Source organism: Onychomys torridus, chromosome 10, assembly GCF_903995425.1.
Source record: "Onychomys torridus chromosome 10, mOncTor1.1, whole genome shotgun sequence".
NCBI classification, from domain to species: domain Eukaryota; kingdom Metazoa; phylum Chordata; class Mammalia; order Rodentia; family Cricetidae; genus Onychomys; species Onychomys torridus.
The window spans coordinates 1,087,027-1,103,640 of record NC_050452.1 but is presented as its reverse complement, the minus strand read 5'-3'; the positions used below and the strand labels follow the sequence as shown (position 1 = coordinate 1,103,640).

The 16,614-nt window shown below is 40.4% G+C and overlaps 1 pseudogene; it reads right to left on the bottom strand.

The window, feature by feature from the left end:
• Nucleotides 1-14,939: 14,939 nt before the first annotated feature.
• Nucleotides 14,940-16,205, bottom strand: LOC118591779 (annotated as a pseudogene).
• Nucleotides 16,206-16,614: the final 409 nt, after the last annotated feature.

Sequence of the window (16,614 nt, the reverse complement as noted above, 5' to 3'; positions counted from 1 at the left end):
ATCTTCTCAAAGAACCAACTCTTTGTTTCATTAATCCTTTGTATTGTTCTCTTTATTTCTATTTTATTGATTTTAGCTCTCAATTTGATAATTTCCTGGCGTCTGTTCCTCCTGGGAGACTTTGCTTCTTCCTGTTCAAGGGCTTTCAGGTGTGCTGTCAACTCACTAGCATGAGATTTCTCCAGCTTCTTTATGTGGCCATTTAGTGCTATGAATTTCCCTCTTAGCACTGCTGTCATAGTGTCCCATAAGTTTGGGTATGTGGTGTATTCATTTTCACTGATCTCTAGGAAGTCTTTAATTTCTTTATTTCTTCCTTAACCCATTGGTGATTCAGTTGAGCATTATTCAGTTTCCATGAGATTGTAGGATTTCTGTAGTTTTTTCTGTTGTTGAAATCTAACTTTAAACCATGGTGGTCTGATAGAACACAGGAGGTTATTCCAATTGTTTTGTATCTGTTGAGATTTGCTTTGTGGCCAAGTATGTGGTTGATTTTAGAGAAGGTTCCATGGGGTGCTGAGAAGAAGGTGTATTCTTTTTTGTTTGGGTGGAATGTTCTGTAGATATCGATTAAGTCCATTTGAGCCATAACATCAGTTAAGACCATTATGTCTCTGTTAAGTTTCAATTTGGCCGACTGTCCAGAGGTGAAAGTGGGGTGTTGAAGTCTCCCACTATTAATGTGTGGGGTTTTATATGTGATTTAAGCTTTAGTAATGTTTCTTTTACATATGTGGGTGCCCTTGTGTTTGGGGCATCAATGTTCAGAATTGAGACTTCATCTTGGTGGATCTTTCCTGCGATGAGTATGTAATGTCCTTCATCATCTCTTTTGATTGATTTTAATTTGAAGTCTATTTTGCTGGATATTAGGATGGCTACACCAGCTTGCTTCTTAAGACCATTTGATTGGAAAGTCTTTTCCCAGCTTTTTATTCTTAGGAGGTGTCTGTCTTTGAATTTGAGGTGTGTTTCTTGTATGCAGCAGAAAGATGGGTCCTGTTTTCATATCCATTCTTTTAGTCTGTGTCTTTTTATAGGTGAATTTAGTCCATTGATATTAAGGGATATTAATGACCAGTGATTGTTCTTTCCTGTTATTATTTTTATTTTTTTTGTGGTAGTGTGTGTGTATTTCTCTTCTTTGGGGTTTACTGGTGTGGTGTTATCTATTGCCTGTGTTTTCATGGGTGTATCTGCCTTCCTTAGGTTGGAATTTTCCTTCTAGTGCTTTCTGTAGGGCTGGGTTTGTGGATAAGTATTGTTTAAATCTGGTTTTGTCCTGGAAGGTCTTGTTCACTCCATCTATGATGGAGTATATTAGTCTAGGCTGGCATCCATGGTCTCTTAGTGTCTGCATTATATCTGCTTTCAAAGTCTCCATTGAGAAATCGGGTGTTATTCTGATGGGTTTGCCTTTATAAGTTACTTGGCCTTTTTCCTTTGCTGCCCTTAATATTCTTTCTTTATTCTGTACGTTAAGTTGTTTAATTATTATGTGGTGAGGTGACTTTTTTGGGGGGTCTAGTCTGTTTGGTGTTCTATAGGCTTCTTGTATCTTCATAGGCATTTCCTTCTTTAAGTTGGGTAAGTTTTCTTCTATGACCTTGTTAAATATATTTTCTGTGCCTTTGAGTTGGTATTCTTCTCCTTCCTCTATCCCTATTATTCGTAGGTTTGGTCTTTTCATGGTGTCCCAAATTTATTGGACATTTTGGATCATGACTTTGTTGGTTTTAGTGTTTTCATTGACTGAAGAATCTATTTCTTCTAACGTATCTTCAACACCAGAGATCCTCTCTTCCATCTCTTGCATGCTGTTGGTTATACTTGCCTCTGAAGTTCCTGTTTGTTTACTCAGATTTTCTATTTCCAGCATTCCTTCTGCTAGTGTCTTCTTCATTTTTTCTATTTCCCTCTTCAGGTCTTGGACTGTCTCCCTTGCTTTTTCATGATTTTCTTTCAAGGACTTATTGTTTTCTTCTGCTTTAATTGTCCTTTCCTCTAGTTGTTTTTTTTTTTTTTTATAGCGTTCTTCCCTTTTTTTGTTTGTCTGTTCCTCTACTTTATTTTTTATTTCTTCTATAAGGCTCTAGCCTCTTCATGATGTTACTTATAAGGTTGTTTTCTTCTTCTTCTTCCATTCCGTGATGTTCAGGTCTAGCTCTTGGAGAAGGGCTAGATTCTGGTGATGCTGTATTGCTCTTTATTTTGTTGTATATACTTCTGCCTTGACGTCTGCCCATCTCCTCTTGTGTTCATTCTTGTTCTTATCAGTGTACTTGGTCTAGACAGAGCTGACAGATTTAGGGAGCCTCTCTTGTCCAGATGGAAGCTCTGGTCCAGATAGGAGCGCTGGTCCAGATGAGAATGCTGGCTGGATAGGACCTGGGGGGCTGGACTCTGAGTCTCGGGAAGTCCCTGGGGTCTCCTTATTTTGTCCAGATGGGAGCTCCTCTTGTCCAGATGGGAGTTCCTCTGGTCTCTGGTCCAGATGGGAGTTCCAGGGCAGGACGGAAGCTGGGGGCTGGTCTCTGATTCTCAGGAAGTGTTTGGGGTCTCAGGCAGATGGGTGTGGTGGCAGGGTGTGGATACTACAGGGTCTGCCTGCAGTCTTGGAAAAGGGGAGCCTTCCCGCAGGGCCCGCCGATTGGCCGGAAACTGGGGCCAAGTTGGGCAGTTTCTCCCGGGATGGCCTGTGTCCAGCGGTGGGACCCAGGGGCAGTTGCCTCTCTGACTATAACCCCAGGCACTCACCTCTGGTCCAGATGGGATTTCTGGAGTGGAACTTTTTAAGAATCCTTTTCATCATAGTTTCACAGCAAGTTACAATTAGTGCCACAACAGAAAAAAGAGAAAACATTCAATAAATATTCCAATCATTGATAGACAAATTAATGCAAGAAGATAAATCTCAGGCAATGAAGCATTGGTTGTTGAGTAAAATAATCAGAACAGAGTGGAGTGAGTGTCTGGTGGTGCATAACAGGAAATTTCCATGATCTTATGGCATACGCATATATTCCTAAGTTTGTACTTCCTCCAGGTTTGATATGGGCCAAGCTGAAAAACACATTCAGAAATAAGGCAATGTAATCAGGTCCAAATGAAAATGTTGTAGAGTAAATGAAGGGCATAGCAGGGTTGGAGCTGTAAGACTCCAAGCTGAGCCAATTGTAATAGATCATCATTCTAACTTGATCAAGGTCAAATAGGAGCATGTGGGTCATGGCCCTCAGCTAGGTATGAAAAGAGCAACTAAGAGTACAATCAGCTTCATAATTAGATTCCCATGTTGTTTTCAGTTTTGTGTAGGTAAATATTGTAAAGCAGGTGGTGGATATAGAGCATCAAGGAGTCCTGTAAGTCTCTGAAGGTGTCTGTCTATCATGGGTCTAAGACTAATGAATCAGACCATCCCTTCAGACAGAAATGCCATTTTCTTGCCAGAGTAGAACAAAGAATTGGGATACAATTTTCCTGGCTGTCAGTGTCACTATGGAGATGAAGCATCTCCTGAAGAAGGTTCTCCAATCACAGTTTGTACAGAATCATGTATAGTTAGTGTGTTCTTTCTGGTACAATAGTAGTCCTGGAGCTCTTTGTCATAGTTCTTCCTGAAATAAAGTTTGTTAAACAAGCCCAAAATGATCATAAGGAGTTTGTATGCTGAAAGGGCCAATGTGATGTATACAAAAAGTCAAAAGTTCTCCTTTATCCAGTATAATAAGCTCCATGTAGGGAAGCAAGTATAGTCAAATATAAACATTCTATCAATCACATCAGATTCAAAGCATTTCTTAAGATTTCCAACTTAATGGGCTTAGGCAATAGTGTCAGCTGTGAGTACTCTGTCTATCTGTCCTTCCAGGGTCTCAATATCCATAGGAATCTCATAATCCATTAACTATAATTGTGGCATGTTAAAGGACAGAGCAGCAGAAATGTCATTAATGGCATTTCTAGCCTTTTCTAGTGAGTTCATTTATTATATAGGGTACCTGAATCAAAAGCATGTCTCTGTGCAAAGGTTAGGGTAGAGATCCTGCACATGTTTACCTAAGAAATGAGATACAACTCTAGTAGCATTGTACATAGCCACACAACCAGGTTCTACAGAATAAAAAGTGGAGTCCAAGGTGTCCATGGTTATGTTATAGATGTCAACCATGAGGCTGAAGACTTACATGAATCATGAAGTAAAAATTCAACTGCCAAGGTCTGTGAGTTGGTTTGCAAAGACTGAAAGTGTCAGTTCTGATACTTGGAGCTCAATAGACAGAAGATGGGTGGTCACAAAGGTGTTGGCCTCAAAGTCAGATGACATGCTCCTCTGGATAATAGACATTCTCTGTATTAATCCAAATAGTCCATAGGAAATAGTCAGTGGGTGTAACAAATCCATCCCCAAGTTTCCTAGGCAATGGAAGTATGTGATAAGCTGGTACCACACTGTCCATATAAACTGAGAGTAAATGTATTTTGCAGAATCCATGCTCATACCAAAAGGTTTGCCTTGTATTCAGTTAGAGTCTTGTAGACTGACATTTCTGTTCCAAATCCTGTAGAAAAGAGCTGAGACAGAGTCTTTTGGATACATTCTTCTCTTTGTTCCTCTGAACAAGTTGTATCAGATAATTTTGAATGGTCTGGTTGGCTTCAGTTAGTCTCTTCAAGTTTTTGGCTGCATATTTGTTATTATCTGCTAATGATTGCTTTAATACATTTAGTTCCAGCTTAAGGCATGTAATCAGTTTGTGGGTGGTAGCTAGTCCATCAGACAAGACATTAATAACTAGTGTTTTTTGTTCAGTAAGATTTCTGATGTCTGCTTTATCTGCATTGATGTCTAGAAGAACAGAAGATGCTATGGCAGCTCTGTGCAAGGAACCAAGCAACATAGCTCCAGCAAGCATCAATTGTAAAGGTTTTCTTGCAGCAAATCTATTTCCTGAGGAGTAGGAGAAGACTGGTATTCTCCTAAATTCAGGATCAGGGCAGAGTTCTTCAGGTGGGAGCCATGATTTGAGGTTGAAGGTAAATGAGATCTTCTGGATCCTAGGTGTAATTATGGGCACTCTGTAACCACTGGTGGGGAAGTGGGGGATTGACAAATGCTGCCTTCTAGTGGGCTGTGAAGAACTCGTTGTTCTCATGCCATCCTCCTCTATCAATAATGCATGTGTTAGGCTGCCTTCTTTGATTACACAAGACTTCCACATTATGAGGAAGGCATATACCTCACCAAATTAGGTTCCTTTATGCAGAGTTCCTGTATGTGCTATATAGAGTATGGTCTTATGGGCCACACAGTTTCCAATGCCCCATTCTTTGAGCTTTGGTAGTGGAAGAATCATGTAGAAATAAGAAGGAAACATATGTTTCTAGGGTTCTAGTTTGGAAAGATCCATACCTGCAGTTTTCTACCAATGTAAGTTTTTGTGGTCTGCCTTTTTTATGTGTTACCTTGGCACAAAGGAGTCAGAGGATCTAGGCCATTGTCTGGTTGCAAATTGCACCATATCTTTGTTTGTTGTAATCAAATTGGTAGCTGATATAAATCCAAGGTGGAATTTCAACAGACTGAGAAACAATGTTCTGAAATTTGGGGGGAAAACGTGTGTGTGGCATTCCTGGCATGTATATTGAGAAGTATTGAGAAGTCTACTGTTTTATTATCATTTAGTATATGAATGGTAATGCAGTTCCAAAAATGTTTCCTCATTTGGCAAGCAAAATTTTGGGGTTTTAGTGTATCATTGATAATCAGGGGGTCCACTGTTTCTTTGATTTAATAATTTTCTATAGAGATATGTTGGTAAATGTAGCTGTCAAGTTGTAAATCTTCTGAGAGTGGTGCATTTAAATGGCAGGTAGGTCAGTTAGGTTACTCCATTCTGTCTCCCACCAGTTAGACTTACATTTTGTTAGTGACATATTAGACCTCGTATAGTAGTGTTCTAGTTATAATTGGAGTAATTGATGAACTATGAGGCAATTTGGATGGCTTTATCCTCACATGTCTAGATGAATTGGATGATTGCATTAAGAAGTCATCCCACATGCACAGTGTGACATTAGTCAGTGCATTAGTCTAATTACCATCAGTTGGTACCCATTCCAGAGATTCTATTATGGGGATTGAGGCCTTTTGTATCAATAGTTGTAGATGCACACAGGCTGTATCTGTACAAAATATGGTTGGCTGTGCCAAGGTATTATCTGAGGTTAGAAGAATACCATGCAGACACATAAGATTTGAAGGGTTGCAGTAGTGGGTCAGTCAAGATCAATGGAAATCTGTAATGTTATGTCCCCAATGCTGCAATTTCCAGCCAGTCATTGATAGATGGAAATGAATCATTTTCTGATTTTCATATTCTATACATCAATAGTCAGGGTACGTTGGGAAATCAACCACACATGATACAGTCACATTTGTCCTATTCATATATGAGGATAATAAAAAATATCCCCAAATTTGGGGATTCATTTGGGAATTCATTTTTTTTTTTTTGGTGGCATTGTGTTCCAAGAGAGGAAATGCTTCCATGGTGTTCTATCAGTGTCTGAGTCAAAGATACAGTTCTCCCAAATCATGGGTTTACATGGGTTCACTGTGTTCAAGTAATGTGATTCCTTTTCTTCTTCCAAGGTTGGTTCTGTGACCATCCCTGTGGATTTGTTGTTGTGGGAGCCATAGACTAGATTCATCTGCCATACATATGGGGTAAAGAATGCTGACAGAAATTTCAGGTTTGCTGCTATTTCACATTCAAACATGGAGTCTTCCCTTTCTGGCATCTAAAATCTTACTCTTTACTTGTTCTTCACTGTAAGGTGGAAGGATGATTTAAGAGACATTTCTCTCTAGTAGAAGTTGTAGATGACTAATGATGCTGTGATATTTTTCCAAATCTGTGCTAAATGACATTTTAGTGGGTTTCTTCCTTTAAAATTGGTGTTTTCTGCTTCCTCTTGGTCATTGGTGACTATGGCTATCAAAATTGGTGAAAAGTGGATACTAGCCTTCTTCCATTCATCACAATAGCTATACCAAATTGTATTCCCAATAGCTTCACAATGAGTATGTTGAGCATAGAATGCATTTCTGGCATATGTGAGGTTTAGGACCAAGTGTCCCAGTATTCCAACAGGAATCCAACCAAGGTAAATCACTAATATCATACTTGACTCTTAGTTTGTTAGTGTAGCTGTTGGTATGGTGGCCACCTCTACTGTCATTCATTCATTGTCCTTGTTGCTGTAGATGTGGTTGATGATGAAGGTGATGATGTCTCTGCTTATAGTAAGCTTAAATGGTGTTGGTGATGGTGATAGGATAATGGTATTGTCAAAGAGCATGAGCTTGACTTGTTGGGTAATGTTAAGCTTATAGCATTCAACAGGAGGAGTCCCAGGAGCAATGCCCTGGGTGTCATGGCCCAGCAGATCAATATAATTCTATCTTGTGTTCTCTTTTATTTTCTTATTAAAGTTTCTATGAGGCATAAGGTATAATTTGTTATGGCTTTGCTTTGCCATGTGCTATTTCTCTTTCTGTCTGGTAAGAGGATATAATGCCCAGTTAGTACCAGTGCTGAGTAAGTTAATCCTAAAACCATTACTATCCTTATGAAAGTGCAAATCCAATGTATTGGATTAGGTCCTAGACACATTATGCTTGTAGATCATCTAATTTTTCTAAGGTTCACATTTCCCTTCTCATCTATGGTCCATATTGTATTGCCTGTTCTAGGTGCCATGACTTCTGTCTACTTTAAGTCTCAAGTATTTCTGTCCCTGTCAGCACATTTATGGGGAATTATTCTGCATGGTCTGGAAGTACCTTGCAGTTGTTCTAATTCTAAGTATGATTTAATAGCTTCTTCTAATGGTGAAGCTCTGCTCAATAGTGGTCTAGTATTTAATGCATAGCATGTGATAACTTGTTTTTGAGCAGTCCAGACCATCTTTCTACATTTCCAGCTGCTAGATGGAAGTCCCATTGTATGTTCATAGTCTGGGATCGCTTCTGGACTTTAGATCCTGTAAAGTATGTTTCTTGATCTGTTTCAATAATTATTGTGCAGGCATATCTGGGTTCTAACACCAGAGTGTGTATGAGGTTGCCAACTGATCTGGTCTATCACTTTTTTTGGTCATCCAAGTTCTATACTTACATCTACAAGAGTGTAGGCATATAGGTGTTGTAGAATATTACTTTAAGGCATGTTACTTTTATTTATGTTCTAGAACATTTGTTTAATGATACAAAGATTGTTACATGTGTTTGATTAAATAGAATTCACGGGCAGTCAAGAGGCTGAGTCAGCAACTAGCTGACAGGAAGTGGTAGGGAGGAGCCAGGTGGAGAAGGGCTTTTAAGTAAGGGTGAAGAGAAGCATGAGGGTTTTTCCAGGGAGGCGTGAGCGAAGAGAGGAGATGAGCAACTTGCTATTCAGCCTCTCTGAGGAGCAGAATTTCACTGCAACTTTTGAGAATTGAGTTCTTTAGAGGGACAGAGATTTAGATAACTTCCTTTGTAGCTTTGAAAGAGTCAGTGCCTAAGGGAACAGAACCCCCTCCAGCTATAGCCCTTGCAGCCAAACCACTGCTGGTAGTTGAGGAGTTGCAGTTGCTGATTAGGACAGCCATGGATGAAAAGGCAGCAATAGTTTAAAAAGAGGTCCCTTTGAGTATTCATGGATCCAATGAAATCTATTTGTAGTTTATAATCAAATTGTTTAGGAGATATTGTTACAGCTGTTACTCAATGTCTGGATTTAGTTTTAAGATCTGGACAAAGGTGGCAGTCTCCAATGGCCTGTATACAAGCCTGCCAGGATACCTTGAGGTTCCTTTTATCAAACCATTGAAACAAAACACGTGTGCCTATATGTCCCAATGTTTTATGACTTCTAGGATTTCTTTGTTACTAATTATGCTAACATTCTTAAGTTTCTTAATTTCCAGTCTATGTTTCTTTTGATAATTATTCTCGTGAAGTTGTCCTGATTTAATTTGGTTCTCCATTTCTCCTCATTTTTCAGTATTAGGGGTAAGTTTTCATAATCTATCATCCTTGCTGATTTGTTCTGAATTTGTTCCCTAGAAAATTTCTAGTCTTAACTGAACACAATGCCAGTTTATCCACTATTTCATATTTTGTCTTATCTGTCTTGCTTGTGTGGGTGTCTACATAGGCTACATAAATTTTGACATCTTTGCTTAGTTTTGCCATTTCCTTGAATCCTCCATTGACTGAATATATTTGCCATTTATCTGCCATTAGTGGTTTTCCATTTTGATGACTGTATAGCTATACCATTGCACACACATGGTGAATAAGAAAAGATACATATTTTCCTTTTGCCTCCCTCAGATGTTTGTCTTGTAGGAAATAGTGCTGCTATTACTTCAGCATGTTGTGCTGATTTGGTGGTTCCTTCCTCAGTAATAGCCATTCCATTTCCTGGTCTATAGGCTTTCCATTTAGTTTTGGTTCCAATCAGTGGTTGATGAGCTATCAGTGAACCATGACAAATGAGACCATTCCATTGATCCCCACAATTAATAGATGCCTCTTTTGGGAGAGGAGTGAATGGCTTATGGGTGAGGGATTATGAGCAACTGAGCTACTTCCTCAGTACAGGAAGGCACAGACACCTTTCCTACCACATCCTGGTCATGAAGGAATTCAGATAGGTACCATTTCTGCTGTAATACCATTCTGCCATAATGGCAAGGCCTGTGAAGGACTCTGCTTTTGAGAGGATCCAATCCATCATTAGAATGGATGCCCTTATGAACATAGGGGTGGTTGGTAATGACTGAGTTAGGGTTCTGTGTGCTTCATGCAAAATGTCCAGATTTGTTTCCCAAAGAGAGAGTATTCTCCTCATATGGGAAGCACTTATAATAGAAGCCAACAGGCAAATGCTGGTGGACTCACTTTCACTTTATGAAGAGTTGCCATTATTCACCAATAAATATGATACCCATAGTTAAGGTATCGGTTCAATATTGGCCAGGGTTGCATGTTCAGAGATGAGCTTACAGACTGCCTCAAATGCTTCTCTTTGTTCCTGTCCCCATTGGAAAGCAACTGCCTTTCTAGTAACCCCATAGAGGGGTTTCATAATAATCTGGAAATATGGTATGTGGTTTCCTCATTATGAAATCATACCAATTAGGTGTTGCACCTGACTTTTGTCCCTGGGTGAGTTATTTAAAATCTTGTGCCACCCAGGACCTTGGGTCCCTCAGATGTCCATAATACACCTAGAAATGCTGCTGAGGTAACTGGTCTCTTTACTTTGTCTTTATTAATGGTCCAGCCACAATGTACCTGGGTATCAGTTACTGTCTCCATATAGTTTTGAATAGTATACTTATTGTATCCTGCAATCAAAACATCATCTATATAGCTTAAAAGTGGGCAATCTGATTTAGGTAGCCTTTTCAGTGACCATGTTAGTGTCATATAGGCAATGATCAGCCTGTTTTATAGCCCTGAGGCACTCGTTTGAATCTGTATTGTTTATTATTCCAGGTAAAAGTAGCAATGTCTCTAGAACCACATGGAATGATATACTAAAGAACATGTCTGATAACTCTATGATGCCAAAGAATTTTGGTTGTAATTCCTAATCTTTAGGAATATATCTTCTACATTGGTAAATTTCCTAGAATTTATGGAGAAAGCTGATTAATGTTATTATAGTCTAGTCTACTGTGAATCTCCATTGGCTGTTTGGATTCTTTACTGGCCGGACAAGACTATTGAAGTTGAAGGATTGTGTGGGTTCAGTATCTGCCTTCAATAACTTATTTTTAGTGTCAATGATGGTTCATCACTTCCCTTGATAGGTATTGCTTGATAAGTGACCCCTTAATTTAGGGAGTGCTATAGGAAGGCTTGGACTTGGGTGATGTTATAGTGTAAGTGATTAAGGTTTTGTTTTGTTGTGTTTTTTTTTTAATTTTTGTTTTTTTTTGAGACAGGGTTTCTCTGTGTAGCTCTGGATGTCCTAGAATATTCTCTGTAGACCAGGCTGGCCTCAAACTCACAGAGATCTTCCTACCTCTGCCTCTCAAGTGCTGGGATTAAAGGTGTGAGCCACCACTGTCTGGCCAGGGTTCAAGTTTTTAATGTAATGCCATTGGGGAAATAATTTGGGTATGACATCCATCCTCAGCACACAATTAGGTGCTGATATAAATACTGTGGGAATATTTAGAGATGAGTTATAGACCAATACTGTATTTTCTATTCCTGCTTTAAATGCTTATCCTGTTACTCCTTCAATAGTTACATAATTTTAAATTTTCTAGGTTAAACAGATATATTTTAGATAGATGGTCTTCAAATACTTCAAAGACATATAGAATATGATATTTAAAATGTTTTGTTAACTTAAAGTTTTTCATGACAATGAGACACATCTATCTGTTCCTGGCAGCATCAATTACCTTCAGAGAAGATGATGGGCATTGAAGAAACTCCTTATGGAGTTTGCTTTCATTGTGGCAAGGTTAGCCTTTGACTGCTGACAATGTAGTGTTCAGACTGGATGTGCAAGATACACAGGAAAAAGACTGTTGAACTTGGCCAAAACAAGGCAGGGCAGTCCTTCAAAATTCCTGTTTCACTGAAAAGTCTGCCAGATACTTTGAGTCTGTGGACTGAAGATGGATGCCTCAACATTGCAGAGGAACTTTGGGTGACTGTCCAGGCAGCCAGATGTCTCTGTTGTTAAGTAATATTACATCCTTCTGGGTCTTTGATGGAGTTGAAGACTAGATAGTGATAAATGCACTTTTTCTTAGTTATGATAGAAAGTAAATTAGATGTAAAACTTTGGATTCACTAAGATAGGATAGATAATGCATTATATTCTTTGAATATGCTAACTACAAATGACCAGAATATTGTAAGTTAATTTTTACTTGATAGCTGCTTTTGTTGTGTGTAGTTTTGCTATATTAAAGTTAAATTCTTTAATTTTTATTTAGACAAAAAGGGGAAAATGTTGGTGTAGTTAGAGTTTTTCTGCCTGGCCCAGTCAGGACAAATCTCTCTCACCCGCCAGGCCCATAGATGCTCAAAACCAACCAAGTAAACACACAGAAACTTACATTGTTTAGAAATTGTATGGCTGTAGCAGGCTTCTTATTATCTACTTCTTCTATCTTAAATTAACCCATTTCTATTAATCTATACTTTGCCACAAGGCTCGTGGCTTACCAGTACCTTACATCTTGTCATAGCAGCGGCTGGCAGTGTCTTTTTCCACCCAGCTTTCCACCTCCCAGAATTCTCTTCTCTCTTTGTCCCGCCTATACTTCCTGCCTGGCCACTGGCCAATCAGAACTTTATTTACACAGAGTGATATCCACAGCATGTTGGAGAATATTATTTTTAAGGTGTGTTACTTTTGCTAATGTTGCATTTGTTTAACTCTGTGAAGCTGTGCTATTGTGCCTGTATAAAATACCTGATGGTCTAATAAAGAACTGACCAAAGCAAGGCAGGAGAAAGGAGAGGTAGGGCTGGCAGGCAGAGATAATATAGAAAGAGAAATCTGGGAGGAGAAGAAAAAAAAAAAAAGATGGGGGAGATCAAGGAGCCAGAGAAGGAGGAGATCAGGATCCAGCCACACAGCTACACAGTCAGGAAGTCACGGAGTAAGATTAAGATTTACAGAAGTAAGAGAATGGGAAAAGCCCAGAGGCAAAAAGTAGACAGGATAAGTTAAGGAAAGCTGGCTAGAAATTAAGCCAAGGTAAGGCTGGGCATTCATAATTAAGAATAAGCCTCTGTGTGTGGTTTATTTGGGAGCCAGGTAGAAGGCACCCCAAAAGAGCAAAAATAACCAATAACAAGAAGCCCTTACCTTTGTGGAGGCATGTCATGCAGTCAGGAATTCATACTTCTCCCTGGGAATGCCCTTGGAATAGCAAGAAGCCACCTTCATTTCACCTTCTCTAAGGATCATTTAAGATCCTGCCAACTATGCCAACTGTTGTGAGCAAGAAGGTAGGTATGTGTAGTTGTTATAACAAAAGTTATACTATGCAGAGGGTTGTCACATAGGGTTCACACACTCTTTTAAGTTCTTTTTGTTGTTGTTTTTATTTTATTTTATTTTTGTCTTCATTTCTTTATTATGTTTGTTTGGGTCTTTAAGAAACATATACCATCATATTCAGTAAATATCTATTCTAGGTTTTAGGAAGCATACACCACAAACAACTATTTTGTTTCTGGTCTCTAAGTCTACTAAGGGCTTATCAAAAAGGTAGGCTCTGCCTGATCTGACCTAGTCTGGTGATCAGTTGGCCAAACACCCTAACGGTCGTGCTGGAACTCTCATCCAATAACAGATGTAATTGGATGCAGAGATCCTCAGCCAGGCCCCAGATGGAGCTCCAGGAGTCCAATTGTCAAGAAAGAGAAGAGACTGTAAAAGCGTGAATTGTTGAGACCAAGATTGGAGAGGCACAGGGACAAATAGCCAAATGAATGGAAGCACATGAATTATGAACCAAAGGCTGTGGAGCCCCCACCTGGATCAGGCCCTCTGGATAAGTGAGACAATTGAATAGCTTGAACTGTTTGGGAGGCATCCAGGCTGTGGGACTGGGACCTGTCCTTAGTGCATGAGCTGGCTGTTTGGAACCTTGGGCTTACACAGGGACACTTTGCTCAGCCTGGAAGGAGGGGACTGCGCCTGCCTGTTCTGAATCCACCAGGTTTAAATGAATCCCCAGGGGAGTCTTGGTCCTGGAGGAGATGGGAATGGAGGGGAAAGCAGGGGCGGGGGGAGGTGGGGGCAGGGGTAGGAGGGGGGAGGGCAGGGGAACCCATGACTGATGTGTAAAATTAAAACACAAATATAGTAATAATAATAAAAAAAAGGTAGGCTCTGATCTATGGAATCTCAAGCCTTGGGGTTTTCATCACTGCAAAATATGTTCAAGTAGATAGACTTCATTTCTTTTTCTTTTGGAATGGGCTAATCATTTTGAAGTTTGTAGTCCGTTATAAGAATATTCCATTCCACTGGGTGTGGTGGTGCATGCCTTTAATCTCAGCACTCAGAGGCAGAGGCAGGCAGATCTTTGAGTTCAAGGCTAGCCTGGTCTACAGAGGGAGTTCCAGGACAGCCAAATAAACACAGAGAAACCCTGTCTCAAAAAACCAAAAGAATATTCCATTTCTTATCTTTCATATCTTTGGAAAACCAACCTGGTAAAAATTATTTCTTTCCCCTGTACAGTAAGGATGAATTTCCCAGAACACATCCCATATTATCTAGAATGAAATCATTATAGATAATGTACACATGCTGTGCTCACTTTAAGGACTATTCACACCAGCAACTACCCCACCATGGAGACATCTCTACACCAGTCCGATCTATGTGTAGTTAGTTTCAGGCTACAGTCTACCCTGTAAGAGAACTCTTGGTATCTGACATTAGAAGCACAAAAGGGCAAGTGAACAACATACTTACAGGATGTTTTCCAAAAGGTCCTCTATACAAGTACACAAGACCGGGCTGGGAAGGTTTAAAGCTATGGCTTTGGGGAGCACCCAAGTGAGATGAAGGAAGGCATTTATAAGAGTAGATTCTGCAGCATCAAAGGTAATTCTTGAAAAGAGCTGGGTGTCTACTTGATTAATCTCAATTCTGAGGCTTCAGAAGTTGAGAGCTACCAACAGTATCCAAAGGAAAGAGCCATTTCCAAAAAGCTAAGAAAGGTACGTGCCTGTCATTGGGCTACGATGTTGATGGTTGAAAACACTATGGTGGTATTAATGGAAAAGGAAATAATTAATACACAGACCACACAACACCATGAAAACCAAAAAAATCCCTTTTTTTTTTTCATTTGAAAAAGTTTGCGACACACAAACAAGGCGACACTCATTCCTTCTTCTGGTCTTCTGGCGTGGGGTCTGCGAGCGGCTCCTCCACTGTGGCACTGTTGCTCTGTGAGCCAGTGTTACTGTCACTGGTCCCTTCCACCTCCAGGCTGTCCACCCCCTCCTGCCCACTCTTCTTGTCCTCAGGAGTAGACGTGCCTTCCTCACCGCTCTGTTGGCTCTCTGTCGTCTCTTCAAGGTGTGTCTCCTCTGTTTCCTATGGGGCTGTTCTCCTTGTCCTTCTCCTAGCTTTGTTTGCCTCTTGCTCTTCCTGCCGCCCTGACTGCGCTTGGCTTGCTCCATTGCCTCCTTCTCCCTCTCCTCCTGCCTTTTGCGGGCCTGTTCCTCCACCTGTGCAATTTCAGCTGCAATTTTCTCCATGTCTACCTCCACCTTCAGACCGCATAACCTTTTCAATTCATTGTTAAAGGAATCTGTGCTTTCTGGGAACTTCCTCTTCTCCTGGTGTCGTTCCTCTATCTGAAGAAGTTCCGCTTCTAGTTTTCGATGATGAACCACTAAAGACTGGACCTGTTGCTTGAGGACCTGCATTGTAGCTGTTGTGACAACCAACTGCACATCAGGTTCCAGGCTCACTGAGGATCTCACTGATGAGGTGGTGGTTTCTCTGGAAATGGGCGGTGGCTGCATGCTTCATTGAAAAACCATCATCATAATCATCTGGGTCCTCAGCAGGCTGAATGCTCATGTAAGGCTCTCCTTTCTCCATGCGAGACTGTCTCTGTCGACTCTCTTCCTCTAGTGCAGCTTCTGCATGGCTTTTTGCATTAATATATGCAAGGTATGCATGGGGAATTATGATAGGCCTTCATAGATTCAGTGTACTCTATCTTTTCTGCTTCATAATCATTTAAATATTCTTGTTTCTCTTCATCAATGAGATCTCGCCACATGCCACCCATAATCTTGCCAATCTCCCACAACTTTAGGTCAGGGTTGGAAGCGTTTACTTGGTCCCAGATCTTTCTGCTGTACCTCATGTAGGGCATCAGCAGCTTATCTGGTGGCTTTGGAGGCTTTGGAATCGTAATACCAGAGGATGCCATGACCCGGCTGTTGGTGCCCAGGTTCCCTCCCAGCCTGTAGTTGTTGGAGGTAAGATGACTGTATGGATTGTATCCCACAAACCCTTGTGAGCTGGGCATTTGTGTTGCAGGAGCTGAGGTGGGTGGTGGGGCATAAGATGGTCTTTTTGACATTTTGGAAGATTAAGTTCTCAGTTCCTTAAGAATGATTCTGAGACACTGTGGGCTGAAAAGGTACCCGCAGTTCCGGCTTTGATTCCATGTGTCCTCTTTTAAGTTCTTAACTACAGTTCTAAGCCCCAAAGCTGCTCACCTGTGTGATGTATCTTAGCCAAAGGTCAGGTCTAGTCTCTCATGGCTAGTTTCCAGTTCAAGAGTCAGGATCCCAGGCGAGACTCTGCAGCCACAGGGCAGGTCAAAGTGGCATCTCTCCAGTAGTCCTGAAGATGTAAAGAACACTGCATTGCTCTTGGTCTCTGCTTATACACTGTCCAATGGGCATTGTGGAGTTCTAGACCTGTATCTGGTTGTCTTGAGTGAGTGATGTCACTAGGTTCTAGTTATCAGGTATACCCTTAGGTACAGTGGGGTTCCTGAGTAAACTATTTTCACATGTCTATAAGGTATTTT